Genomic DNA, 25,635 nt, shown 5'->3' with positions numbered 1-25,635 from the left:
TAAGTATTAAAATTTCCAGGCTAATTTAAATGTTCAGATTGCTTATTAATTTTTCTAAGCTGTAGTGGAACGGGCCTCCTGGTCTAAGTGGACCCATATGCTCCCTTATGAATAGGGACAATTACCGAAACCTAACCCAGTGCAGGAAAGACTTATTGAAAGAAATTTCTCATTAATCGAAATTCAATGCCTCTTTGGCGCACAAAAAAAACTAGTAACGTGTGCAATATTGCCCATCCGAACAGAATACTACTTTGGGCAAAAAGTAAGGTGAATTTGGTTGTAAAATGAAAAATCTTTATTTATTCTTCTAAATCAATTTCATCACCTTCAAAATAATCCCCTCTCGATGAAATACACTTATTCCAACGATTTTTCCAATCCCCGAACCATGCCAAATAGTCCATTTCCGGTATAGCCATCAGCACCTTCTTCGATTCAGCTTTTATCTCCTCAATCGTCTCGAAACGCGTTCCCCGGAGTGGTCTCTTGAGTTTTGGGAATAACCAGAAGTCACACGGAGCCAAATCAGGCGAATACGGTGGTTGCGGAACGATATGCGTGGAATTTTTGGCGAAATGGTCACGAAGAACGAGTGCAGTTTGATGCGGTGCATTATCGTGATGCAAAAACCAAGAGTTGTTGGCCCATAATTCTGGTCTTTTTAGACGAATTGCTTCACGTAAACGACGAATAGCGCTCAAATAATATTCCTTATTAACAGTTTGGCCAGGTGGAAGGAATTCATAGTGCACCACACCGCGAAAATCGAAAAAACCTGTAATCATGACCTTTATTTTTGAAAGACTTTGACGTGCTCTTTTCGGCCTGGCTTCGCCTTTAGCACGATATTCGCTTGATTGGTCGGTTGTTTCAGGGTCGTAAACATAAATCCAAGTCTCATCTCCCATAATGATGCATTTGAGCTTGTCCTGATAGTCTGAAAGCATTGTTTCACACACATCAACGCGACGACTTTTTTCTAAGAAATTGAGAGTTTTCGGTACCAAACGAGATTTGACTTTTCGTAGGCCCAAATGGTCTTTCAAAATCGTTTTCACAGATTCTTCTGATATTTCGATCATATCAGTAAGGTCTTTAACAGTTAACCGACGATTTTTGAGCACAGTGAAGGAGTCACTTTATTGACGTGTTGGTCATCTGTTGACGTCGATGGTCGTCCGGAGCGCTCCAAGTCATCAACACGTTCTCGACCCTCTTTGAAGTCTTTGTACCACTTATAAACATTTTTCTGCGACATGGTTGAATCACCAAATGCCTTCTGCAACATGTTAAACGATTCTGCAGCCGAAATTTCATTCTGCAAACAAAATTTGATGGCACTTCTCTGTTCAATCAAATCAGACATTGTAAAAATCGAAAAATGCACTCTTGGTCGTTTGGTAAACACAAGCGTAAATATATTACTGATAATGACATTCACATGAAAGTTGGCTCAGATGTTATTAATAGTGCTGCAAACTCATGAAAAAAATAACTAGAGCGAAATTTTAATCCCGCGAAGTTTGACAAATAAATTCAACTTACTTTTTGACCACAGTAGTACATTGAAGTTTTTCTTCCAAGTAGTATTTTTGTCAGCTCATTTCAAGTGCAATAAATTTAAATTACCATCAGAAAATTATACTTTAATACTTCGTTGTACTTACAGACCCATTGGAAATCTTACAAGTCTCAAGTATCTTAGTGATTCTAGCTTAAAGAGAGAAAAACTTGTTTCTGCTTTAAGATATAATTACTTTCCAATAATAATGGTGGCACAAAATTAATCACTCCATCGAGAGATTTATAATTTTTTTGCAAATGGTGGCATACGTCAGTCATGTTTGATATTTGTGAACTAGATAGCAAAGTCAAAATAAAGATTTTCATCACTCAAAATATATATATTTTTTTTCTGTTTAGTAACAAAGTTATTTAAAGGCGGCCGCCGTGGCCGAATGACTTGGTGCGTGACTAGCATTCGGGAGTGCATTGGTTTGAAACTCCGTGCACAAACATCTAATAATAAAAAAACTTATTTCTAATAGCGGTCGCCCATCAGCAGGCAATGACAATCCTCCGAGTATATTTCTCCCATAAAAAGGCTGCCATTTGCCGTTCGGAGTCGGCTTAAAACTGTAGATCCATCCATTTGTGGAGCAACATAAAGACGGATCGCATTTCGCATTTTCACGTATGGCTCCAGGACCGAGCATGGCTCCGGCTCTGGGGTCTACTTGGAATCCAGCAGAACAAAACTGCACTTTGCTCTTGGAATGCATGCATCTGTGTTTCAAGCGGAGGTGTATGCAGTTCAAGAAGCGATGAACTTTGTTGTGCAAAACCGATGGAGAGGCAGCTCGATATATATATGTCTGCAGCGATAGCCAAGCTGCGCTTATGGCCTTAGACAGTCCCCCAACCGCATCAGGGGTAGTTGTAATTGTACTGTAATTCCAATCTGAACTATGTCGGTAGATATAACAGCCTGATGCTAACATGGGTCCCGGGACACGTGGGTATCATGGGTAACGATACCTCTGACTCCTTAGCTAAGATGGGCTCTGAGGCAAATTTCTTTGGCCCAGAGCCCGTTTTGCCACTCCCTTCTGCGGTCATCAAAGCCACGGTTAGCAAATGGGTTACTACAACCCACAAGCGAGCTTGGCAGGCTGAGAGAGGCTGCAGATGGACTAAACTGTTGTTGCCTATCAGGTCCGATCGACTGTCGCAAACCCTCCTGTCATTAAGCAGAAGGGAGTGCAGACGGTTGGTTGGCCTGATGACTGGCCACTTTCTGTGGGCGAAGAACATGGAAAGGTTATTCATCTCAGACAGAGTACTCTGCCCAGCTTATGAAGAGGAGGATGAGACGGCGAACCACTTCTTGTGAGTCTGCCCCGCTTTCGCTCGAATCAGGTTAGAGGTCTTTGGCACTGATTTGTTAAGAAGCGACCATCTTGGCTCCTTGGCATCACAAGATCTACTCAGATTTCTTCGGAGATCGGGTAAATTTAAAGAAAATTAAAAGAGAATCCAAGTGTAGAACAATGGACTTAATTAATGACTGAGTGCTGCACTTGCTAGTTGTCCTGACAAAAAAAAACACATAATACGCACACCACAAATAGGAGAAGGAGCTCGGCCAAAGACCTTACAGAAGTGTACGCACCAACTATTTATTTTTTTTTTTTATTTTTAATAAAATAATTCAAAAAGTAAATTGGATGATTAATTTTGCATGGCGCAAAAATTTTGTAGAGTTCATAATTTATATAAGTTTATTAAATATCATAACATGGCAATTGAAATTTATTCCAGTCTTTATTCAAATCTATTGAGCTTATTCACTTTTTGCTGAATATAATCGCGATATCACGGGGCAAGCCCCGAAGTTCCGGGACCCCTATAAAACTTTCCGAAATCCCGCGAACTGTAATCACCGCTAATATTGCCATCTCTAGTTTTCACACTACTGGCCTTCTCAATATCTTTCTATCCCTCTATCTCCCTATCACTCAAACTACGCTGCTCCTTGGCTGCTTTATTTATACGTTGTTTGTATGTAATTTATTCATACTCAATGCAAATTTGCATAAGTTGGTATTTCTTGCAAACGTTCTGTACAATTCTGTCCTCGTTTAGCAACTGGAGGTGTGGATAGTGGGCGGTATGCGTTTAGAAATTGTAGCAATTTACTATCAGCTTTAGCAAGTTAAAGGGGTTAGAACCTCGATTTTCGTTACTTGCGCTCGTAACTTTATGGCGAGTATGCAAACGTTGACTATAATTTGTGGTTAAACCATTTCACTGCTGCGCTTCTTCCGTTTGTTTTTTTGTTCATTCACCCATTTTTACGGGATCTGCATAGCTATGTGGGCGTGTTAGCGTAACAACAGTGAATTGGTATTTGCGGTTCGGAGCAAGCACGTGCACACATATGCTGGCAGTCAGAGTCGGTCAAAGTAGTTTATAATATATGTGTATGTGTGATTTTAAACGAGTATAAATATGTATGTATAAATGCGCACTAAAATATCAAAATGAGGATTAAGCGTACTTGTGGCATGCTTTCTTATTTCAATGAATACTTGTGGTTGCACAATTTCGTACTGAGCGAATATGCGAACTGAAGTTGGTCGATTGGCAAATGCAATTCATTATTAAAGATAATATTTTAAAAATTTCAAAAGTTCTTCTCTTTGAGCTTTTCTGCTTTATGTGATTTACTTTTGCTTGAATAAAATTTTGAAATTTATCAGCTGTATGTTATCCGACCCACATTTCAGCCAATTTGTACCAGGTTGTCATAAAACTTATTATTAGTTTCATGGCAGCGCTTCATCATATGACTTTAGTTCAGAGTAAATTTATAGCGGTACACAGAAAATATGTCAAAAATAAGTATTATAAGCTCAAGTCTCACTTTTCTTATTCAATTCGAAAGAAAATACTGCTGAAAGTCAGCAAAAGTTGTCAGCAAAAGTTGTCAGCAGTCTACGGTGGACATACAGTGAAAAAATTCGTTTTCTAACATTATGAAAATAATAATTTCAATGTTGGAGAAAGAAGCAACCAAGCTAATTGAATCATTTTATGGATGAATATATGTGAAGGACCAGAAATTAAGATCAGGAGCGGTAATTAGCTTTTAAAATGCATACTCATACACGTCACATCTGGGCTGATGCTTTGCACATAAATAGGTACGCAAGGAAACTAATAACCGGCTATCAGCTAAGCGCTTTGCGGTCTATCCGTACAGTTTCTTCGTACGCTTTTTTCGTAGTTGCAAGGCAAATCCCGGTAGACCTTTTGGCAAAGAATTGCAGAGATTATATGTGAGTTTATACGAACCCGACGGTAGAGGAAGGCGTTAAGATATTACTGCAGAAGATAAACGCCGTTCGAAAGCTGAAAAGACGCTAAAAAGATCGGTGGAACAGATCACCTAAGGGTAGATGGACGCTGAGGATTGGTATTATCTTAGTTAGAAAGTAACTAGAGCGAAACAAACCACCACCGAATTTAATTCCTTTCAGGCCTCGGTATATTTTAAAAATACCTCCATAGATTCGACCACTACAGTTCTCTAAACTGGCCAATCTGTACAAAGAGTGAAGAAGATACTGATTACGTCTTGTTCCAATGTTCACGCACATGAAAAACATATCTGCGCGCATGCAAAACATATTTGTAATGATCTAAGATGCGCGGAGCTCCGTAAGAGTCAATAATAACTAGCAGCCTGTGATAAGGCTGTGATAATAACAATATTGAGAGTACCAGCCCCGTGAAGTAATAACTTTTTGGCAGTTCTATGCGGAAAGTGGTAGGTGTAAAGTAGGTAGGTGTAGCTGTGCGCCAACACTCAGACTATGTGAACATTAAGTCAACGGCTTAGCAGATATAAATTTTTAAATATTTGAAGGTTAGTGGATGAAAATTTTAAGAACCCTTTGTTTTTTTTCGCACTTACAGGGTGGCTTGATACAAATTGGAAATAACCTACTCAAGCAACTAAGATTGAAAAAATGCCTAAATACTTCTATTTTGACTTGCAGTGCACACATTCCTCATTCCATACTGAAAATGCTATCCCGTTTTTCTCGAACTAACTTTCTGAAGTTGGCCGGACTCGCAACAGCTACAAACTTCAGCGAAGGGCATGAGATTTTAAAGTCACCTTCTGTGCTTATAAGCTAATAACTGGCATGCGTTGATGTAACCCAAGAAATCAAGTGGGGGTGCACTTTGCTCCTCGTAGAGCCATAGATACATATAAATTGCGTTGGAGAATAAGCTCATCGCAATTTTTGTATTTTCTTTTATTTTACAACGATTTGTTTGCTGTTTGGCAAAGAGAAAGTATTCATTCGACAGAATTCTTTCTGCTCTATAAAACTATGTTAATTGTGTTTCTGAGTTGTTTAATTTCTTATTAGTTTTTAGGCTTTGAAATGGAATACCGAGGCGACAAAAATCAACATAATCGACACATGCTTCCTTTGCTTTTCATCGAGATCAAAAAGCTGCCGAAGCAGCTCGGGGCATTTGCGACGTGTATGAAGAAGGTGTCATATGTGGGTCTACAGCACGGAAATGGTTTACAAAGTTCAAACACGTCAATGACACGTCCCGTAGCAGAAAAGCTGCTGAATTGGATGAAGAACGTCTCGAATCAGTTTTAAAGGAGAACGGTCGCCAAGCTAGTCGTGAACTGGAGGACAAAATGAACTGCGATCATAAAACGTTTCTCAGTCCCCTTCACTCAATGGGATTTACCGAAAAATTGGGAGCCTGGGTCGTGAAGCTCAACAAAAGAACAAAAAAAAAAAAAAAAAAGTCGTCTTCAAATTGCTTTTCAGCATCTCGCCCGTCATCGAGCAGCGCTTTTTCTACCGAATCGTCACGGGAATTGAGTACCATTATATCAGTACATCAATATGAAGCAAAGAAGGTAGTTGGTGGCTCCTGAAGATACGCCAAAGCCGAGAGTCTAGCCGGATCTTCATCCAAAGAAGAAGAGGGCTGGATGGCGGCGCACTGGGAAATGCTTGAAAAGAATGCCACAGTCAACAATGAGCTCTACATTTCCCAGCTACACCACGTGAATAAGGCTATTCGACTGAAAATACCTGATTGACATGGTCAGCCCATACTCTTTCACGATAACGCCAGGCTCCACGTTGAGCCAGGTTCGTCCAAGCAGCACTCCAAAATTCGCTTTATTCTTCGGACCTTGCACCGACCAATTACCATCTTTTTTGCTCCCTGTCAAACCATATAAAGGACGTTACCTTCGATAATAAAGAGGTCCTTAAAAACTGGCTCAACAACTTCTTTGACGCCAGACCAGGCGATTTTTAGCGGAAAGGCATCTACAATTGGTCGTTCCCAGTAATTTTAATATTTCCTGGAGCCTACAGGATACGTACTTGGTTATTTTAGCATAGACATTCAGTTTATCAAGACATTTCGCACCCGTTTTGATGTAACCTGGAAGGAGTTGCGAGCCTTGATAGATACCCGTCTATCAGTGAGGATTATTATGCTTCTGTTGTTATAGTTGATGAAGTAGTCAAAGTTAATGCTAGCACATCATTCTATTGCGTAGACTTTTGCTTGAAAGATATATGTATTCTTGCGTAGCACTTCAGAACATCTTTTCCCCGGTTCTTCCTCTATACCTTCGTAGTTGAGGGATCCCTCCGTGTATTATGTTATCACGGTCTGTTTTATGATATTGGCTTTGGCTAAGCCTTCCCAAGTCCTTTTATTGTACAGTTGAGTCTTGAAGCGTTTAACAAAACTGAACATTGGTAGTGTCAAAATCCATGCAGACCTGAAGGAGAGTGAGTATCGATTACATTGTAAATTTCTTCTTAAAACAAGTTATACTATCAAACGAAAACTGCTTATTAGTATCCTTTTATACTTATGTATACTAATAAAGAAAAGAAAAAAATGATCGGTGGCATCGAAATCTCAGCCAGAATATTAATTTTCCTACGATTTTGATAAACGCCTGAGCCATTGGTAGCTTTGTTTGTTCGTAGAACTATACTTCCCGCTTGGAATTAGATTTGTCACCCAATTTGGCGCCCGTATACTAGTATTTCACTTTATTTATTTATTAAATTGAATTAATAACCCTTTCAAAGGGGTGGCAACCATCTCCACGATTATTTTCTAAAAAAGCTATATCAAGTTTCTGTCACTTGACACACATACTGAATAGTTTTAATTAATTATTTTATTTATTGCAACTCTCTAAAAAGTAGCCAGTTTTTCAATCTAAAAATGTCACGAAACTCCAGCCGTATTTGAGTCACAAAAAAACAAACTTTCCGATATCGAATATTAGTAAGATTTTCAGTTTTTTTTTGGAAAATTTTTAACACTTTTTTAAAAATTATACAGATTTTTCAAAAGTTGATGTATCGAAAAAAATCATTAGCCATTCGCATCAAAAAAAAATTAAAATATATTCATTATAAATTATAAAACATGGTCCAGCCGTGCGCCCCTCAAAGAAAAGCTTCGACTAAGAAACTTTGTGCCTATGTCATTTTCTTCTAGATTACTTACAAAAAAAATTACTTTTATAGTTTATACGAGTAAAGACACAATAAATTCACTTTTCGGGACTTTGAATTATCCCACTGAGTACAATTCCCAAAATGTACTTATTTTTCACGCTTCTGCAACGGTCTATCCCTTTAGTTACACGCTCAGAATAATTTCTTATTCATCTCTAATCGTTCTCTCACAACTGTCAGCGTCGAAAGCTACGTCTACTTACTTATATATATAATCTATCTTACATCCTTTCTTGGGGATTTGGTCGAGCTCCTTCCATTTGTGGTGTTCGTCTTGATGTTGTTCCACAAATGGAAGCACCGACTCCGAACGGCTGATGGGTTTTTATGAGGAGATTTTTTATAGCAAAAATACGCTCGGAGGTGTGTAATTGCCTACTGAGAACCGACAGCTACGAGTATTATATAAAAACTTCTCCATCATTTGATATTTCATGCACGCCTGTAAACTTCCGAATGGTAGTAACGCACCAGCCCATTTGGTTACGGCGGCTGCCAAAGCCTCGAAAATTGTATACTGATATTTCTGATACTCAAAAATATGTGATCAGATCAAAAAAAATAAATTGGCAGCTAGTTTTCTGTAATTCTACGTAAATTATATGAGCTTCCGTTTACAATTTTTGTGCGCGATGTGATTTTTGTTGCATTTCCTCGAAAATGAATTATTTTATTCTCTCTCCTTACAGTGCAACAGAGCGAAAATATGTCAATTAAAATCATTGCAGCTTGTCTTTTGTAATAAGAGTAAAAATCAAAAAAATTCCACTGAAATGACAAAACGAAGGAACAATGCAATTTATGAATCCTGAAAAGGCCACATCAAAAGAGAAAGTAAAACAATTATATTTGGTAATGTGGAAAATAAAAGCAAATATGAAATTGTTTTTAATGGGTAAGGCGTGAATAGTACAAGAGAAGAACAGAAGCGAAGTTTAATTAACTGAACTTAAAAAGGATTTTGAAAAATAATTAGTAAGAGGAATATGATATAGAAAAACTGCTAGTGAGACTTAGGTATCGCGAATGCTAGAGTGCAAGCTTACATTCACACAAAAAATATAAGACCAACAATCTTTGAACGTATGAGTTCTGAGTGAATAGAAGCAGATTTCAATGCAAATACCATTGAAAATTTTCGAGCTTACAAACCAAAAAAATAGAAAAATAGAAGACACGAAGATGCGAAGCCATTATAACCAATGCTGGTTACTATTAATTTTATTGAATATATTACGTAGAACAAATATTATAAGTTTTTTGAATGCACTTTGTTAGAATCGGATCGTATGCATTTTTCTGCTCAATTTATGTTTCAGTTTTCCTTTTCGACTAGTCGGTGTGGAATGGATCAGTGGCTCTTTGGAAGCAGGGCTATCCAACACTGCCTCGCACCGCCATCACCGCAGCATTATTCCAATCGAACATTTAATACACCACTCCGTTTTCAGTTAATATATATTACCTTATTTAAATTAAACAGTATTTATAATAAATTCATGTATTTATTTACTTTTGAAAAAGGAGCAATCACTATTTTTATCTCAGTGCAGAATTATTTCATTTCTAATTTTTATTCCTCAAAAGCATGTTGCACTTTGTTTGCAATGTTGCAATTTTAAAAATTTTTAAGAATGCTAGAGTGTCCATAACTTAAGTCTAGCTTATGGCCCGAACACCTTTGGCGGCAAGACATGGCAAACATGTTCACGGATGGCTCAATGATGGACGGGAGGGTTGGGGGGCGAGTAATCTATAAGGACCGTCAAACTTAAATTCAGGCTTTCGGGCCACTGTAGTGTTTTCCAAGCGGAGATATCCGCAATTAAAGAAGCAGTGGATTGGTTGCTTACCTCGGTAATTACCGTTAAGGAAGTAAATATTTACTCCGATAGCCAAGCGGCAATTGGGGCCTTGGGCTCGTTGTTTGTGCGTTCGAGATTGGTCGGGGAATGTCTGGCTGCTCTCTCGACTGCATCCGAATACTTCGATATTAGGCTCATTTGGGTTCCCGGTCACAGCAGCATAGAGGGTAACTGCTGGGCTAATGAGCTGGCTAGACAGAGAACTTTGGAGATGTTTTCGTCGCGAAACGAGAGGATTGGGGTTCCCTTAAGAACCTGTGGTCTGCTCCTGGAAAGATGGGCCTCGAGTCAGCTCCGCGAGCGCTGGCCTCGTGCGCAAACGTGCAAGGTCGAGAGATCCTTCTGGCCACGGGTGCATCGGGGTCGATCGAGAGAATTCCTACGACTAACAAAGCCCAGCTCTCGAATTTGGTGGGTATTCCTACCGGACATTGTCCGTTAGGTGTTCATGCTGTAAGACTTGGGATTGCCTCAAGTCCGTTCTGCAGAAGCTGTCTTGAGGACGAGGTGAAATCATCTCTACACCTTCTTCTCAGCTGCCATGCTCTTGTCTGGCAAAGATTTAGACATCTGGGCTTTCATTTTCTGGCTACGCCTGCGGATATAGCGAGTATAAATATCACAAATTTGGTGAAGTTCATCAGTAGCTTGTTGCGGCTAATTACGAACGCAAATCAGCCACCGTCGGCGTCGTCGAAAAATGCATGGTCATCACCGTCGCCAATCCCAAGACTCCTTCTCCTTTCTCCTCTCCCCTGTATGGCATCACAACGGAAGAATTTTCAATATTTGTCCAAGTGTGCCCTAAAATAAGCCAGCCATTTAACCTAACCTAACCTATCCTCAAAAGCATCCAGCGCATGCACGACTACTAGTCTTATGAAGGAACAATTGTCACCCTGTGTAGCAACCAAAAAATACCAGAATCAGATATAGAAATTGTTGTTATTATTTGTAAGGTATATCGAAAATGCTTATACTGAAATGAAAGCAAAGGGCACTAGGGCAGGGCTTACGACTCTATAGAAGTTGTGATAGAGGAAAAGCTAGAGCGTCACTACATTGTTTACAGTATACCGAAGTTTTCCTATTTTGGTCTCAAATTGATATAAATTATGTGAAAAAACTCGTATAAAACTACATTTATTTTGAATACTGTTTTTAAGATCAACTTCTATAATAAAATTTAATGGTATATACATATTTTTGTGGAACATTTCAACGATATATTTCTTACCATATTATTTCTAAATTTGATCCTTATTTTTAAAAAGCTGAAAAATGTTAAGTTTATATAATCACCGCAGGGTTAAAATATTACACAAAAATATTTCCCTGGAAATTTCAGTAGCAGTCTTATCAGACGAAAACACTGTGTGATAACGGTGAAAGTTCAACATTAATTTATGTCTACCACTATTAAACGGAGCTGGCACATACGTATTAAGTAAAATGTGCACAAGAAAAAATAAAGAAAAATATTTTGAAATAAGGGGCCCAAACAATCTCTTCCAAAATCATTTACGAGCATTTTAAGCTAAAAATTATTAAAATTTGTCAAGAATTTAATTCTGTGCCCATTTTTGAGCAAAATTTGTTAAAAAATCGCCACTATGCAGAGCCCTCTTAAAATAAATTTGTGTTTTAATGGAAAAAATGATTTCCAGTAGTTTGAAACATGAGCAACTTTAAGAGGGTATTTGTTTCATGGAAACGTTGTTCATGGACCTCCTATTTAATGAGAAAGCAAAATGAAGACTGCATACGGGACATATGAGACAATCTAATCCGAATTTACTAAGTAATACCCAATAAAGTTTGGGTAATACTCATTGTAGCCAAATGAATGCTTGAGAGAAGGTGACATTGTTCTTGGATTGGAGTGTGTAGTGAGAGTTAGGCTGCCCTAAAGAGAAAGCCAACAAATTTAAGCTGAGGATCAAATGTCGCGAAGAAAAAAAAAGCTTAAACTTATGTGGGTGTCAGGGCAGTATAAAGTTTTGGTTAATAAAGCCAGTGTCAAATATCTGTGCATATTTTGCGAAAAACGACACCTATACAAAAACCGTAGGAACTCTGTATGTAATCTAAATACCTGCAAGCAGAATAAACTTGATAAGACAGCTGAGAATTGCTGGCATTGCTGGTTAGACTGCACATATGACATTCATAAGCTGCAACATCGGCAACCCAATACGTGTACCCTATCGGGAGGAGAATGGAAACTAAAAGCAATTTCTCCGTTTTTGTGCGACAGACTAAGGGAGCGCAATAGATGTTGAGGTGGTTCAAATGTTTTGGGAATGGTTTAGCTGCATTCTTTACTCTTCTTCAAACTTTGCAAAATCATAAAGTAGTTAAAAAGTTTAAGGAGGAGTTTGTAATTCAATTTACACCTTTTTTCTCATTCTTTCCATCCATATTTACTGTCTTTCGGTAAAATGTTCAGCCGAGCTTGATCCTTTTACTGGCTATTACTACTAATCGATGCATCCATCTGAACGCAGCTTAACCAAAGTTTTGTACACAAGTAACTGCTGGTTTTACTTCACAGCTTACTAAAGATTTTCTTAACAAACTGTGATGATTAAAATCAGCTTATATCTAAAAAATTGTATAAAATATATTTTTGCGTACTCACAGTTCGATAAATGCAAAATGTGTAACCTGAAAGACATGATAAATAAATTTTATTTTAGTTAAATTAATACAAAAAAATATTTATGTTTTTAAATTGTTTAAGATAAATAATTTGTGTATTTACACATGGAAACTGTTTTTAAATAAAGTATATTGACATATACCCTTATTTATATAGGAATTTGAATGTTAGTAAGTGCAGCGAAATACAAAGGCGTACCCCGCTATAAAGCCATAACGCATCGATATTTTGACCATTTCTGGCTTTTTTCTTATCCTTTTCTTAATGTTTATTATTTTTTATAAGAGCATAACTCATTGCGTTATATAAGAATCTTTCATCCCAATTCTATATTTTTAAATTGAATTTGTAGAAAAAATTTTGGTATGCATTTTTATGGCTTACTAACTTTTAGTGGAATAAAGTGCAAGTCATAAGTTTCAAAAACATTTATTATAACATTTCTACTTGATGATGTTGCCTCTTTTCTTCATAGAAGAAAATGTTGTGCATTTGTTAAACTAAAAGAATATATTTTGGACATTTTTTCAAATTCGAAGATTCCAGAATCTAAATTATCTTATTACCTTTATTAGATGGCGAGCGCTGTAGCCAAATGTGAACATTAAATAATTTTTTTCTAATAGCGGTCGCCTCTTGCCAGGAAATGGCAAACTCCAAGTTCATTTCTGTCATAAAAAATCCTCATTAAAAATATCTGTCGTTTAGAGTCGGCTGGAAACTGTAGGCCCCTCCATTTGGGGAACAACATCAAGACACACGCCGCAAGTAGGAGGAGGAGCTCGGCCAAACACCCTAAAAGGGCGTAAGGGTCAATTATACATATATATATATATATATATATATATTATGTGTTCATCACACACGCAGAGTAAATTACTCCAGAAAACATTGAAAGTGTGTAAGGAAACGGTCAAAAATAATTATATAAAGATTGTGAAAATCATTGAAATGGAAAAAGGAATTTCTCAGAGAACTTTGCATCGCATTTTAACATTCAATATTAAAATGCGTCAGTCTCTTGTGTCAATTTGACCACAAGAAAAAAGTGAAAAATGTGAAACACAATGAATATTTTTTTATTGTGTTTTTAATTTTTAATTTTTTTTTTTTTCTGCAAATTTACAGACTTCTCTTGCCTTTCCTTTTTTTATTGCTTAAATTCAATTTTTTCGCATTCAAAATCGCATCACGAACAGAATCGGAGGTCAAAAAGCTCCCAGCAAGAAAATGCATTCCTCGAGAAAAGACACCTCATTGGTGACAGACTACCTAAAACGTTTAGCGAAGTCGTGAAGCAGAAACAGTAATAGGCACAGTCGCTGAAAAGATGGCGTTATTTCCATGGAGCAAGACATGAAGGTAGCATCCGTAGTGTCTACGGTTTTCTTGAACTTACTGAACTGAACTTCCACTTTACTATGAGACTACTGGGAGTCATTCTGATATCATAAAGTGGATTTTCTGGGCTAATGAATGATCGACTACTTTGCTCAGACCGACAGTGGCCTTCATGGAGACATTTAAAAGGGATCCAATCTGGAGTAATTGGATAAAAAGGATTAGCCGTGAACCCGTAAATTGCTCCCCTCCGAACCCTCAGCTTCAGAGAAGATGGAGAAAATCCCCCACCACCGTAATCCAAAGCGAGACCCAGGAACACTGTCGTCGTCCTTGCCGCCGACGCGAATTCCCGTCACATCTGCTGAGAAAAAACTGATATAAATGCAATAGTGAATCAGTTTATGATTTTATTTTTAACGTTACTTGGTTACCTGCCACAGGGGGAGCAACTCCACTGTCTTTGCTGCAGTCCATAAGAAGGTGTTCGACCTCAGTTTGGCCTCTTTCTTACTCTTGTACCGAATCTCTGATTAGAAAGTACTTAATATTAACCCCTTTCACAAGTATATTCAATTCTCTCTCAACGAGTCTCGACTAAAAATAATATATTACAGGAACCTGAGGTATACGAGCTGGTATATATACTGCAAAAATCTGGAGGATCAGAAATGCTGCTATAGATTTTGGAACTTTCGGAGGGCCAAAACAACGGTTTGCTAGAAATACTCACTCCTGCTAGAAATAGTGCTCTAAAGAACTCTTGCTAACTACAACCGCCCCCGAAGAAGCTGGTGATGACTTTCTGGACAACTGAGCTCTGTGAACGTAGAGCTTTGTGAAGACACTTTTTTATTAGAGCTTAAAGTAATATTTCGCCCTCAGGATGGGAACTCACATGTCAGGATTAAACACTCATAAGTCCGGAATAAGGAAAGCTAAGCGGGTTTTATGTGGAAAACTTCGCGACAGGTACGGTCCTGAGCGCAATGATAGAGCACTCGAAACTATTCGGGAAATGTCTGACTTCCCTTCGACAGCATTTTTTTTTTTGGTTTTTAAATTCTTTGAAACTAAGATCTTATTGGTACTTTGCGCAGGTGTTTTGCCGGAAACTTTGTAGTGGATGAGCCAGCTAGGGAAGGGATTACTGAGATGATTTACCTGCAAAATCAAAACCATTAGGGTTCCCTTAACAACCTATGGTATACTCCTGCAAAGATAGGCTCCACGCTAACTCTGCCTGCGAAATTATTGCGAGTGGATGGGAAGCGCTTGAAAGAACTTTGCTTCAAAGCTTTAAAAATCTCTCTTGAATTTTCTGATTGCTCTTTTCGGGCACTGCCTGTTGAGCACCTGCATTATAATTGGAGTATTTTCTGCAGCAGCTATAGGGAGCTTGAAATGGTATAATCTCAGCACCTTCTCCTCAACTGTTCTTCCCTCGCGGCACATCTTGGCTTTGACTTTTTCGCTATACCTACTTACGGGTATATATATGGTTTATATAATGAATTTCATCAGTATAGATTCATCATATATTGCACTGTATATTTTCTCATATTTAAATGAACTTCATTAGCAATATGTAGTGATTAACAGAACTGTAAATAGTCGTCATGTGGTCTTTGAATCACCCGCCAAATGTAGAGATTTTTTCCAATTCTTTTAATATGAAGAATTTTATAAAAACTATGTTTTTCTGCTTCAATCCCACTATTTCTCGCACTAATGATGCAAAATTTTAACTCTATATTCTGTTTTTTACCGAAACGATATGTCCTTTTCAATGTCATGCATTTCATGCCAGTTTTTATTTCATTTTTTTTCGCTTTCAATCAGGCTACAATTACGCCGTGCGCAAATTTTTTAGTTCTGAATTTCCGCAAGTTTAATTTGATCATTTGTGGTTTTGCACATCTCATTAACAACTAAATGGTTAATTCAACTAAAAAAAATTAAATTCGTATTTAATTGCGACAGGTTTATATAGGATTAAACAATTTTTTTATAATGATTTTAAGTGCTTGATTGGCACAATCAAAATGCTTTAACTCATACAAACAAATTGTCAGATGCGAGTGCACTTTAAAAACTTTAAGTTGCTTAATTTTATATAATTCTAAAAATTTTTCAGAAAATTTCCTTTGTCATTATTTGGAAGTTTCGAAAGCTGACCTCAGTTTTGTAATCAATTTGTGGTGCATTGTCATCAAGAAAATCATCAAGAAAAATTACTTTGTGACGCCGGTCGGCATATTCTGGGCGTTTTCGGTGTCTAACGCTGTTCAAATCGGCCAATTGTCGCTGGTAACGTGCACCGCCAACTGTTTCACCTGGTTTTAAAAGTTCGTACCAAGCCAATAGCTCATACCACGCTGATCCCAGAAAACACACAGCATTGCCTTGCCTTGCGGCCGTTGGTTTTGTTTTGTGGCCGGGCGGACCATACCATCGTTTACGCTTGGGGTTGGAGAAATACACCCATTTTTCATCACCCGTAACGATTCGATGCAAAAAAGACTTCCTTTTGAACCGGGAGAGCAGCATTTCACAAGCGGGTTTTCGGTTCTCAACGATGTCCGCAAATCGTAGTTTGAAGGCATGAAATTCGGCATTTTTAAGAGCGACAAAAATGCATTGTTGTATGAAACGTAACAAACAATGAACTTAATATTTTTGACAGATTACAGACGAAAAAAACAAGACATTTGGGAAGGCTTAAAAATACTCCTAGCGACATCTATGGACTAATAGCTGAAAGTCTCATTTCATAGGTATCTATCCTGGTTCACTCTTGGAAAGGAAATATATAGGTCGTTGGACAACTTGGAAAAGCACACAAAATTGTGTATCGAAGTACGATAATGTAATAATTAATAAAAAGTATTTTTCGCTCCAATAAAATTTCCTCAATATTTTTCACGTCAATTTTGCGGTCACGGTGACACGTGATGAAAATAACAAACAAGGAAAATTACGAAAAGATTAAAAAGCAAATTGTGAGAAAATATTACACTACATATTAAATAGACGCCCACAAAATCAACGAAATGCGGAAGAACAAACAGGAAAACCTCAAACAAATTGCTTTAAGCAAATTTTGCCACACCAAGTAAACAATTAAGGAAGCGCCAATACTAAGAAAATTTTGTAAATTACCAGCAAATATTTTTGTATGCAAAAGTTTGTCAGCTGTTACTTCTCACCCGCATTTGCTGTCCACAAAGTGTTGGTACAAATTTTCTTTCTGAGAAGAAGTAAGTTTCTTCTTCGCATTTAAATGTGCGAAAATGTCTTGCGCTGGCTGCAAATAACTCGAACCAAACCAAAGCGTTTCCACTAATAGGCACAGCAATTAGCAGCGCAAATAAAAGTGGGTTAACGAGCAATACCAGCAGCATTAGCAGCAAGGAAGAGGACTTAAGGCGCGAATGGAAAAGGAGGCGTGCTTGAAAAGTAAAATATTTAGAAAATATGTGTCATGGTAAATTGCGACTAATCGCTGGTGCACGAGTTGTTTATTTTGTTTGATTTTTTTGTTTGTTTTTTTGTTGACAAACTATGATAGTAAAAAAGTAGAAAACCTCCAACTATGTGTAGGTATACAAAGTCGCTACTTAAATCTGAAATTTGTCAGGTACTATATATAGTTTAATGTGTATGCTCACATAGCTAATTTATGGACCAAAAAAACGTCTATAGCCGCCGGTGATTACGTACGGTATTGTTTTAGAATATATTATTACGATTTACATATTTTAGGTATTGCTGGTAAAATATTATGCAAGTACGCCGCCTTAAATGTATAAATTACCTGCCACTTATCTACTAGTATTTTACCTATATGAAATCATGGGCAATGGAAATAAAACTCATACAAAAAAATTTTTTAAACACTTTTCTGTGAAAACTTTCTTTCAATAGAAATCATACACCCCTTTCCCCAAAATTATTACAAAGGCACCACAATTGACAAGTTTGGATTATTTAAATCATCGAATTTTGTTTTTGAATAACTTTTTTAATAAATAAAAATATGATTTTGAGTGATGGAAATCTTTAATTTCAACTTTACGCGCTCCATTGCTTGTCTATTTTTATATTGCAGCTGTGTAGTTCAGAGCTGTAAAATATGATTGACTTATGACACCATTTGAAAAAATTATGATCCACCGATGAAGTGATTAATTATATAATTTTGAATTTAGGCAATTTATGTATAAAAATATAGTTTAAAATATAGCAAAACCTAAAATAATATATGCGTTAAACTTTTTGTAAGATCTTCATCACATTTTGAATATTTTTTATCACAATTTTAAGAAAAAAATTCCAAAAATGCACGGTTTTTTATCCCATTAAAATTCAATATAATAAAGTGCAAGTTTGAAGTATCAAAAAAGCCTCGTTGATTTTTAATAATTTTATCCCCTGAAGGTTTTGCCCATTTTCTCCATATAGTGAATTAACAAAATTTTTCTTATGCAGAAAAACTGCGAAACAGCGTCAGAGAAAATTTAAAAAAATTATCCAAATTCAAGGAAATTCTGGAACGACTTTAAACATTCATTTTTTTATACCAGATTAATTTGGGTACAAAACTGTGTACCCAATTTTCTTACAAAAACTATGATTAAAAATTTTTAAATTTGATCACCTATTTCGAAAACTCTCATGTTTGCGAAAGACATCTTTAAAGCTACAGCAGACTTACATGACTTACTCCCAAAAAAATAATTTTTGTACACTTCGATAGTAAAAACTTTCGAATTGGTAAAATTTGTAATGAGACTTTAGAATTGCTGAAATTGTAATATTATTTACCATGCACGTATTTTAAGTTTTACAATATTTTTAACAACTTGGCAAGCACAATAAAAATATTTAGAAAATATGCACAAACAGAACTTCAATCTCATTCATCTCGAAATTACTTTATTTGTACAGCGCGCAGAAGGAAAAGGAACCCATTTATCCAAATAGTTTAAGATTGTAGTTCGTTATTCAGAACACCAGTAACTATGGGCCGGACTATCAAAGAAAAAAATCTAACTAATAGAACTTCTTTGTTTTCATTTAGCAAACTAACGAATATGGCTACTTTCGATATTCAAAGTTCAATAACGCGCTGTTGTTTTCAAAAGTGTGGAGCCTTCACAACAACCTTCACAACCACCAGTGTGGCAGGAATATAGAGTTATGTAGATAATCTGTTAATGCTGGTTGTTGACTTGACCTTCATTTAGAATTTACATATACCCTGTCTTGCCACCTCGAGCCCTCTTTACCTGCGAGTCCAAAAACGGTGTTTTTTTTTAATTTTCTTTTGTCTAAATTGCGCTATATTAACGTCAGCTTTCAACTGGCACACTTTTTTGTTACTTTGATTTATTTAAATTCTTGCTTCCAGTAAAGCGGACAAATTTCGAGTTTTTCTCATCTCGTTCTTACTAAGCAAAATTTAAAAATAAATGGCAGAACTCATAGAGATTTTCAAGAATACAAACAGGCATATCAAAAGCTATAAAAGGCTCTACGCTTTAATATCCCGATTATGCGATACCATACAGTGGGAGAGAAGAAGAATAGAAGAGGGGGCGAAACCAGAAAAATCCCGGGGTTAAAATAGAATATTTGAGGAGGACAACGAACGAGTGGCGATTTACGTGTGTACTAACCGCTTGAAGCTGCTGATGAATTTCACCAGATGTGTGATATTTAAGGCCGCAATATTCGTTGGTGTAGCTAAAAATTGGGAGCCCAGATGGTTAAACCTTAGTCCAACGAAAGCGAGGCAGCTGAGAAAAAGATACCGAGATGATTCCACCTCATCCTCCAGACAGCTTCTGAAGAAAGGGCTTGAAGCAATGCCAAGCCTCACCGCATGGATACCTCACGGACAGTATCCGGGGAGGATACTTACCAAATTTGATAGCTGTGGCTTTATTATCCTTAGAAGGATCTCACGACTTTGCACGTTTGCGCACTAGCCCAGCTCTGACTGAGTTAACGCGAGGCCCATCTTTCCAGTAGCAGATCACAACCCAAATAATTATGATGATGCGGAGCACACCTTCTATAAATGCGAGAGGTGGAACAGGTATGCAACGAGCTATTGGTGTATTTACACCACAAGAAATTATCGAGAAAATGATGATAGACGAAGAAAAATGGAATGCCGTCGCAAATTTGGTGGAGGATAATACCCGAAAAAAGAAGCGCGAAATGAAAAGCTATGCTAAAGAACACTGAGCATAGGTTTCTCAAAACAGGCGACTCTAGACGCAGGGTGAGTAAGTAAGTGTCCTTTTTAGGACGCCGCCTTGGCCCTCTACCTCGAAGCAATGCGGGAGCAGTCCCGCAGTAGAGGGAAAATTCCAAGAGAAGAGGAGGGATAGCTTTAGTGGAATCACCACACATGCAGTAGCGACGGTTACTATATGGTGCGAAGGCATTTTTAACCCAACCTCACAAACAAAACAAAAAAAAAGAAAAACAAAAAAAACAATATTGAAATATTCCGATGCAATTGAGAGGGAAGTCAGGCATTCTCTGACTAATTTTGAACGCATAAACAACGAGCCCACGACCCTAATTGCCGCTTGGCTGTCGGAGTAGATATTTACCTATTTTACCTGTAATAATAGAAGTGAACAGCCAATCCACAGCTTCCTTAATTGCGGCTACTTCTGCTTAGAAAACACTACAGTGGTCCGGAAGCCTAAATTTGAGCTGTATGTGGAGCTCCTCGCGGAATACTCCCCACAAACTCTTAGGTCGAACTTTAAGTCCACCGTAAACATATTTGCCATGCCCTGTACCCACATGTTGCACCCCGCACACTCTTTCCTTGAAGGAATATGAATGGAAAAAGTTCCGCTCGGACCTAGCGAGAGTGTACAATGATCCAGCACCATGGCGATGAACTCAAAGTTGTTAAGAGTGCAACAGTGTCCATAGCTTAAGTCTAAGAGCACCTCAATCTAATTTCGGCGCGTACAGCAGTAGTTTTTCCTGCAATGTCCACGGGTGCTACATTCATCATAGCGTTGAGTGCTACAGTAGGTCTGGTCCGGAGCGCCACACTGATTCCAATGAGGACAGACCTTTGAACCCTCTACAGCTTCTTAACCCATGTCATCCCTTGCGGTGAGTTCCACCAGAGAAGAAAAAAAAACAAAAAACATAGTTCATTCTGCAACAAACATCACACAAACAAAAATTTCAAATCTTGTGCACGATTTCTAAAAATCGTTTTATAGCCCATTAAATTTAAGTAAATGAAAAATGCAAGTGTAAAATGTCTCAAAAAAAAAAAAAAAGCTTTTAATTCTTCTTAGTACTTATGTATGTTCCACCCATGTTCTTCGATTTTCAGGTGTGCAAAAATGCTTTATGAGCGCGGCATTTATATGAAGTACGGAATTATGTGCTATTGCCAGCGATTTTTTTCAGTTGTGATGGTGAACGATTTGCAATTGAAATTTTTACCCAATGCTACGTTCCATTTTTACTACTATGTCAGGTATGTGATACTTTTAACTCACATTATTGACATACATACCTGTGCGCATATGAAAAAATAAATAATGCCAATAAGTATAGAGTAGCAATGCCATATCGGTGAAGTGCCACTGGGCGTATACGCAATATTCGAATGCCTCTTATACCTACCAAGGCATTTGTACACATTTGTGCACACATATCCATGCATACATCATACACTAGCAAACAATGAAAATATTCATGCGCGCTTAAGTTATTTGCACTGACATCGTAAGTTTACTTTTAGTGTCACTTGTAGCGAATTCCCATTAAATTGGCCTGCAGGGTCAAGTTCCCATTACAGTGTCACATAAGAGTATATGTGACTGAAATTCTATGTAAGTATGCGATATTTTTAATAATTACTGCTCTGTTTTAAAATTGTGTCCCATTCATATAGGAACAAATAAAAATGTGAAAAAAAATGTTTGTATTTATTATTGTGTCTGTATCTTTTTGTCTACTCATCCTTTTGTCTAACTACATTCAGAGGTTGCGTTGATATTTTGCCTGCATTGGTGTTTGTCTCTTGTGTATCTTCTGTTGACCTAATTTGTGCAATGTGCTTTAATTTTGTATGTCTCTGAACGAGCTGTAAGCGCGATTTTTTATTTACAGCAGCTGCAGCGGCACAAGGCCACTTAAAAGCACTTTCAGAATATTTCTTAGAAAACATAAACTAGTCGCTAAAGTGCAAGGATACGCATAGTGTTCAGGAGAAGTATGAGAGGGTGCAAAGTTAAGAGTATACATATGTATATATATACATATCTATGTTCACTAGACCGGGTCGATTTGTGGGGAGGCCAAAAAATCGCCCATTGCTCTGTGAAAATCATATTCTAGGGATCAAAATAAGAAACTTTGCCGAAGGAACAATACCTCTAAAACGAATTCTGATGTCCCCCAATTTGGGTCGAACTTTTTAGTTTCTTTTCTATAACTCCCTTAAATTAATTTTTTCATTTACATATGTTCTGACTAAATAAATTTCTTAAGAGAAAAAAAAAGATATTATTATATTGTAAATAAATAAAAACAAAGTAAAAACATAGCCATTTAGCTGATTTTTTCATGTAAAGGCCAAAAATGGTGATATTTTGAAATTGGGGGACATCAGAATTCGTTTTAGAGGTATGGTTCCTTCGGCAAAGTTTCTTATTTTGATCCCTAGAATACGATTTTCACAGAGCAATGAGCGATTTTTAAATCGACCCGCCCTAATGTTCACGTATACATATTTTCATTCGTGTATATGAATATACTTGAGCTAGAAGGACAAAAAAGCGAGAAAGCTTAAGCACATTGACATTAATTTAAAACTAATTAAACTTTACCGCATATGAGCCCATTTTATTGCAGTTTTGATTCAATGTTTTTCCAAATTAAGTATTATAAAATAATTAAAACTATATTTATCATCAAATATATATTTAGTAATAATAAAACGCAAAAAAATTCCCTATAATTTTATGACATTTGGAAATAACCTCGCCTTAGCGCAAGTGGATGAAAGAGCAGAATTGAAGTCTCAATGAGAAAACGATAACAGAGTAATATGTAAGTATATTACTTTTTGCCAAACGAAATATTTTCGTGAAGTCGATATACTCATCTTTCTCTACGGATATTAATTTTTTCGGATATTAGTTTTAATATATGGTTCTGCAAAAAAACTTTAAAAATATATAGATTTTTTAATACTTTTCATTTAACATGTCTCATTGGTAATTAAATAATGCTATTTCTACCGTGAACCACTTATTTTTCAACGCTTTATTAATTCGTGCAGTAATGGGAACATTACTGGGGACAACATAAAGACGCTCGCCACAAATAGGAGGAGGAGCTCGACCAAACACCCTGAAAGGATGTGCAAGCCAATTTATAAACATACATATGTTTAAAGGGATAAGGAAATATTTCTTCTACACATTTAATCTTCATATCTTTCATCAAAAATCAGAAGCCGCGAGTGAGTAGCTAAGACAAGAAATTTTATATTTCATAATACCTATAAACTGAAAACGTATAACATCGTCTTATTTTGTTTATTTTCCTAGAATTCAGTTTTATTAGTTAATTTTGTTTAATTTTCCTTTTCTTTTTAAAATAAAAACTTTAGCTTTAGTTATAAGTGTCAAACCTGATTGACGTACGACGCAATTTGAAAAAATAATAAATCTTCCGATAGAGTGATTAATTTTGCGCCATCTCGCATAATCGAAAAAAATATTATTGTAATTATTATTATTTTTTTTTTTAAAATCTTAATTGGAGGGTCAAAGTAATTCTCAAGCTGGCTCTTATGGTAACAAATTTCGGTTAAATTTCTAGCGATCATTAAATATATGTATATGTGTGCATCCGAATTTTTACAGGCATTTTTTTCATCACCTTTCTTGTAGTTTTATAGTACTCAACTTTTCAGTCGGAAGTGACGATGACTTAGAAACCGCTAACGGAAGAATTGGGCCTAATGACGTTCATGAATTATCAGAAGAAACCACTTTTGATCCTGACTAGATTACGCTAAAATAATTCAAAGTAGTAAAAAAATTTTTAAATAATAATAAACCATTTTAAATAAAATATTTTTTTAATTAAGGAAATACCATTAAAAAAAGTGAAATAAAAAAAATAATAATAAGTTCAATAAAAATCATTAAGTGTTGCCAAGCACTTAAAACCAAAATTCTGAAAACATTAAAAATTATAATATAATAAAATAAATGTAAGAAAAACGAAAAAATTTCACATCAAATCGGACTAGAATCCTCTCTGCGGTGTACCCTGGATATGTAATAGGATATTCTTGATTTAATATATATATGATATATACCTATGAAATGAGACTTTCAGCTATTAGTCCAAAGATGTCGCTAGGAGTATTTTTAAACCTTCCCAAATGTCTTGTTTTTTTCGTCTGTCATCTGTCAACAATACTCAGTTCATTGTTTATTACGTTTCATACAATACGTCCCCTTAGTATAACAATAGCCTATGTGCTCATAGGCTATTATTTTTTTATTGAATTTTTGGATTCTCCATCGTCGATTTTATATGTGGTCAAAATTTTGTCAAATTCTAGTTCCACAAAGTGGGTCAAAACGTCAGTCAAAAAATAATACATATTTACAGACATAACGAGATTTGAGTGAGAGCTACTTTCGACAAAAAGTTTGAAATTCATTTTCTCAAAACATCAAAAAATTTATAGGCTATTTTAATACTAAGGGGACGAATAATGCATTTGTCACTCTTGAAAATGTCGAATTTCGTGCCTTCAAACTACGATTTGCGGACATCCTTAATTTTCTGTTATCAATTGAAGAAAAACGCTCCTCAGGCTCATCAAATGCTTACAGAAGCTTATGGTGGGCATGCTCTAAGTAGAGCACAGTGCTTGAGGTGGTTTGAAAAATTCCGAAGTGGTGATTTTAGCGTGGAGAACGAGGACCGTGGCCGGCCACCGAAAAAGTTTGAAGATGCCGAATCGCAAGCATTGTTGGACGAAGATGATGGTCAAACGAAAGAAATGATGGCAGAGCAGTTGGGAGTGACCCAAAAAACCATTTCCAAACGTTTGAAAGACATGTGTATGATTTTAAAGGTCGGAAGATGGGTGCCGCTTGAGCTGACTTGATGACAATGTACCACTACATCGAACAAAAGCGAGCCGGGAATTGGTGGAGACGTACGATTGGGAACCGCTGGTGTATGCGGCTTACTCACCAGACTTGTCGTCTTCCGATTATCATTTGTTTGCATCGAAGGGCCACGCACTTTCCGAGCAGCGCTTCAATACTCACGAAGAAGCCAAAAAATGGCTCGATGATTGGTTTGCGGCCAAAGACGGCCAATTTTTTTGGCGCGGCATCCACAAACTGCCTGAGAGATGGAAAAAATGTGTCGCTAGCGATGGCTATTATTTTGAAGATTGAATTTGTAACCATTTTTTGTTAATAAATGTTTGTAATTGAAGGAAAAAAGTCTCATTTCACAGGTATATACACTTTTTTTTTTGTTTGGCCGATCCCCTTCTCCTATTTGTGGCGTGCGTCTTGATGTTGTTTCACAAATGGAGGGGCATACAGTTTCAAGCCGACTCCGA

General features: G+C 36.8%; 1 long non-coding RNA gene across 1 annotated transcript in view; it reads right to left on the bottom strand.

The window, feature by feature from the left end:
- Window positions 1-25,635, bottom strand: part of LOC128858213 (uncharacterized) — a 123,249-nt gene that overhangs the window by 43,786 nt on the left and 53,828 nt on the right. Inside the window, exon 2 of the long non-coding RNA XR_008453990.1 lies at window positions 12,612-12,637. This is a non-coding gene — a long non-coding RNA (uncharacterized LOC128858213). The remainder of the gene's footprint in view (window positions 1-12,611; window positions 12,638-25,635) is intronic.

This window comes from Anastrepha ludens, chromosome 3 (genome assembly GCF_028408465.1).
Source record: "Anastrepha ludens isolate Willacy chromosome 3, idAnaLude1.1, whole genome shotgun sequence".
In the NCBI taxonomy this organism is placed as follows: Eukaryota; Metazoa; Arthropoda; class Insecta; order Diptera; family Tephritidae; genus Anastrepha; species Anastrepha ludens.
This window is presented reverse-complemented; position numbering and strand designations above follow the sequence as displayed.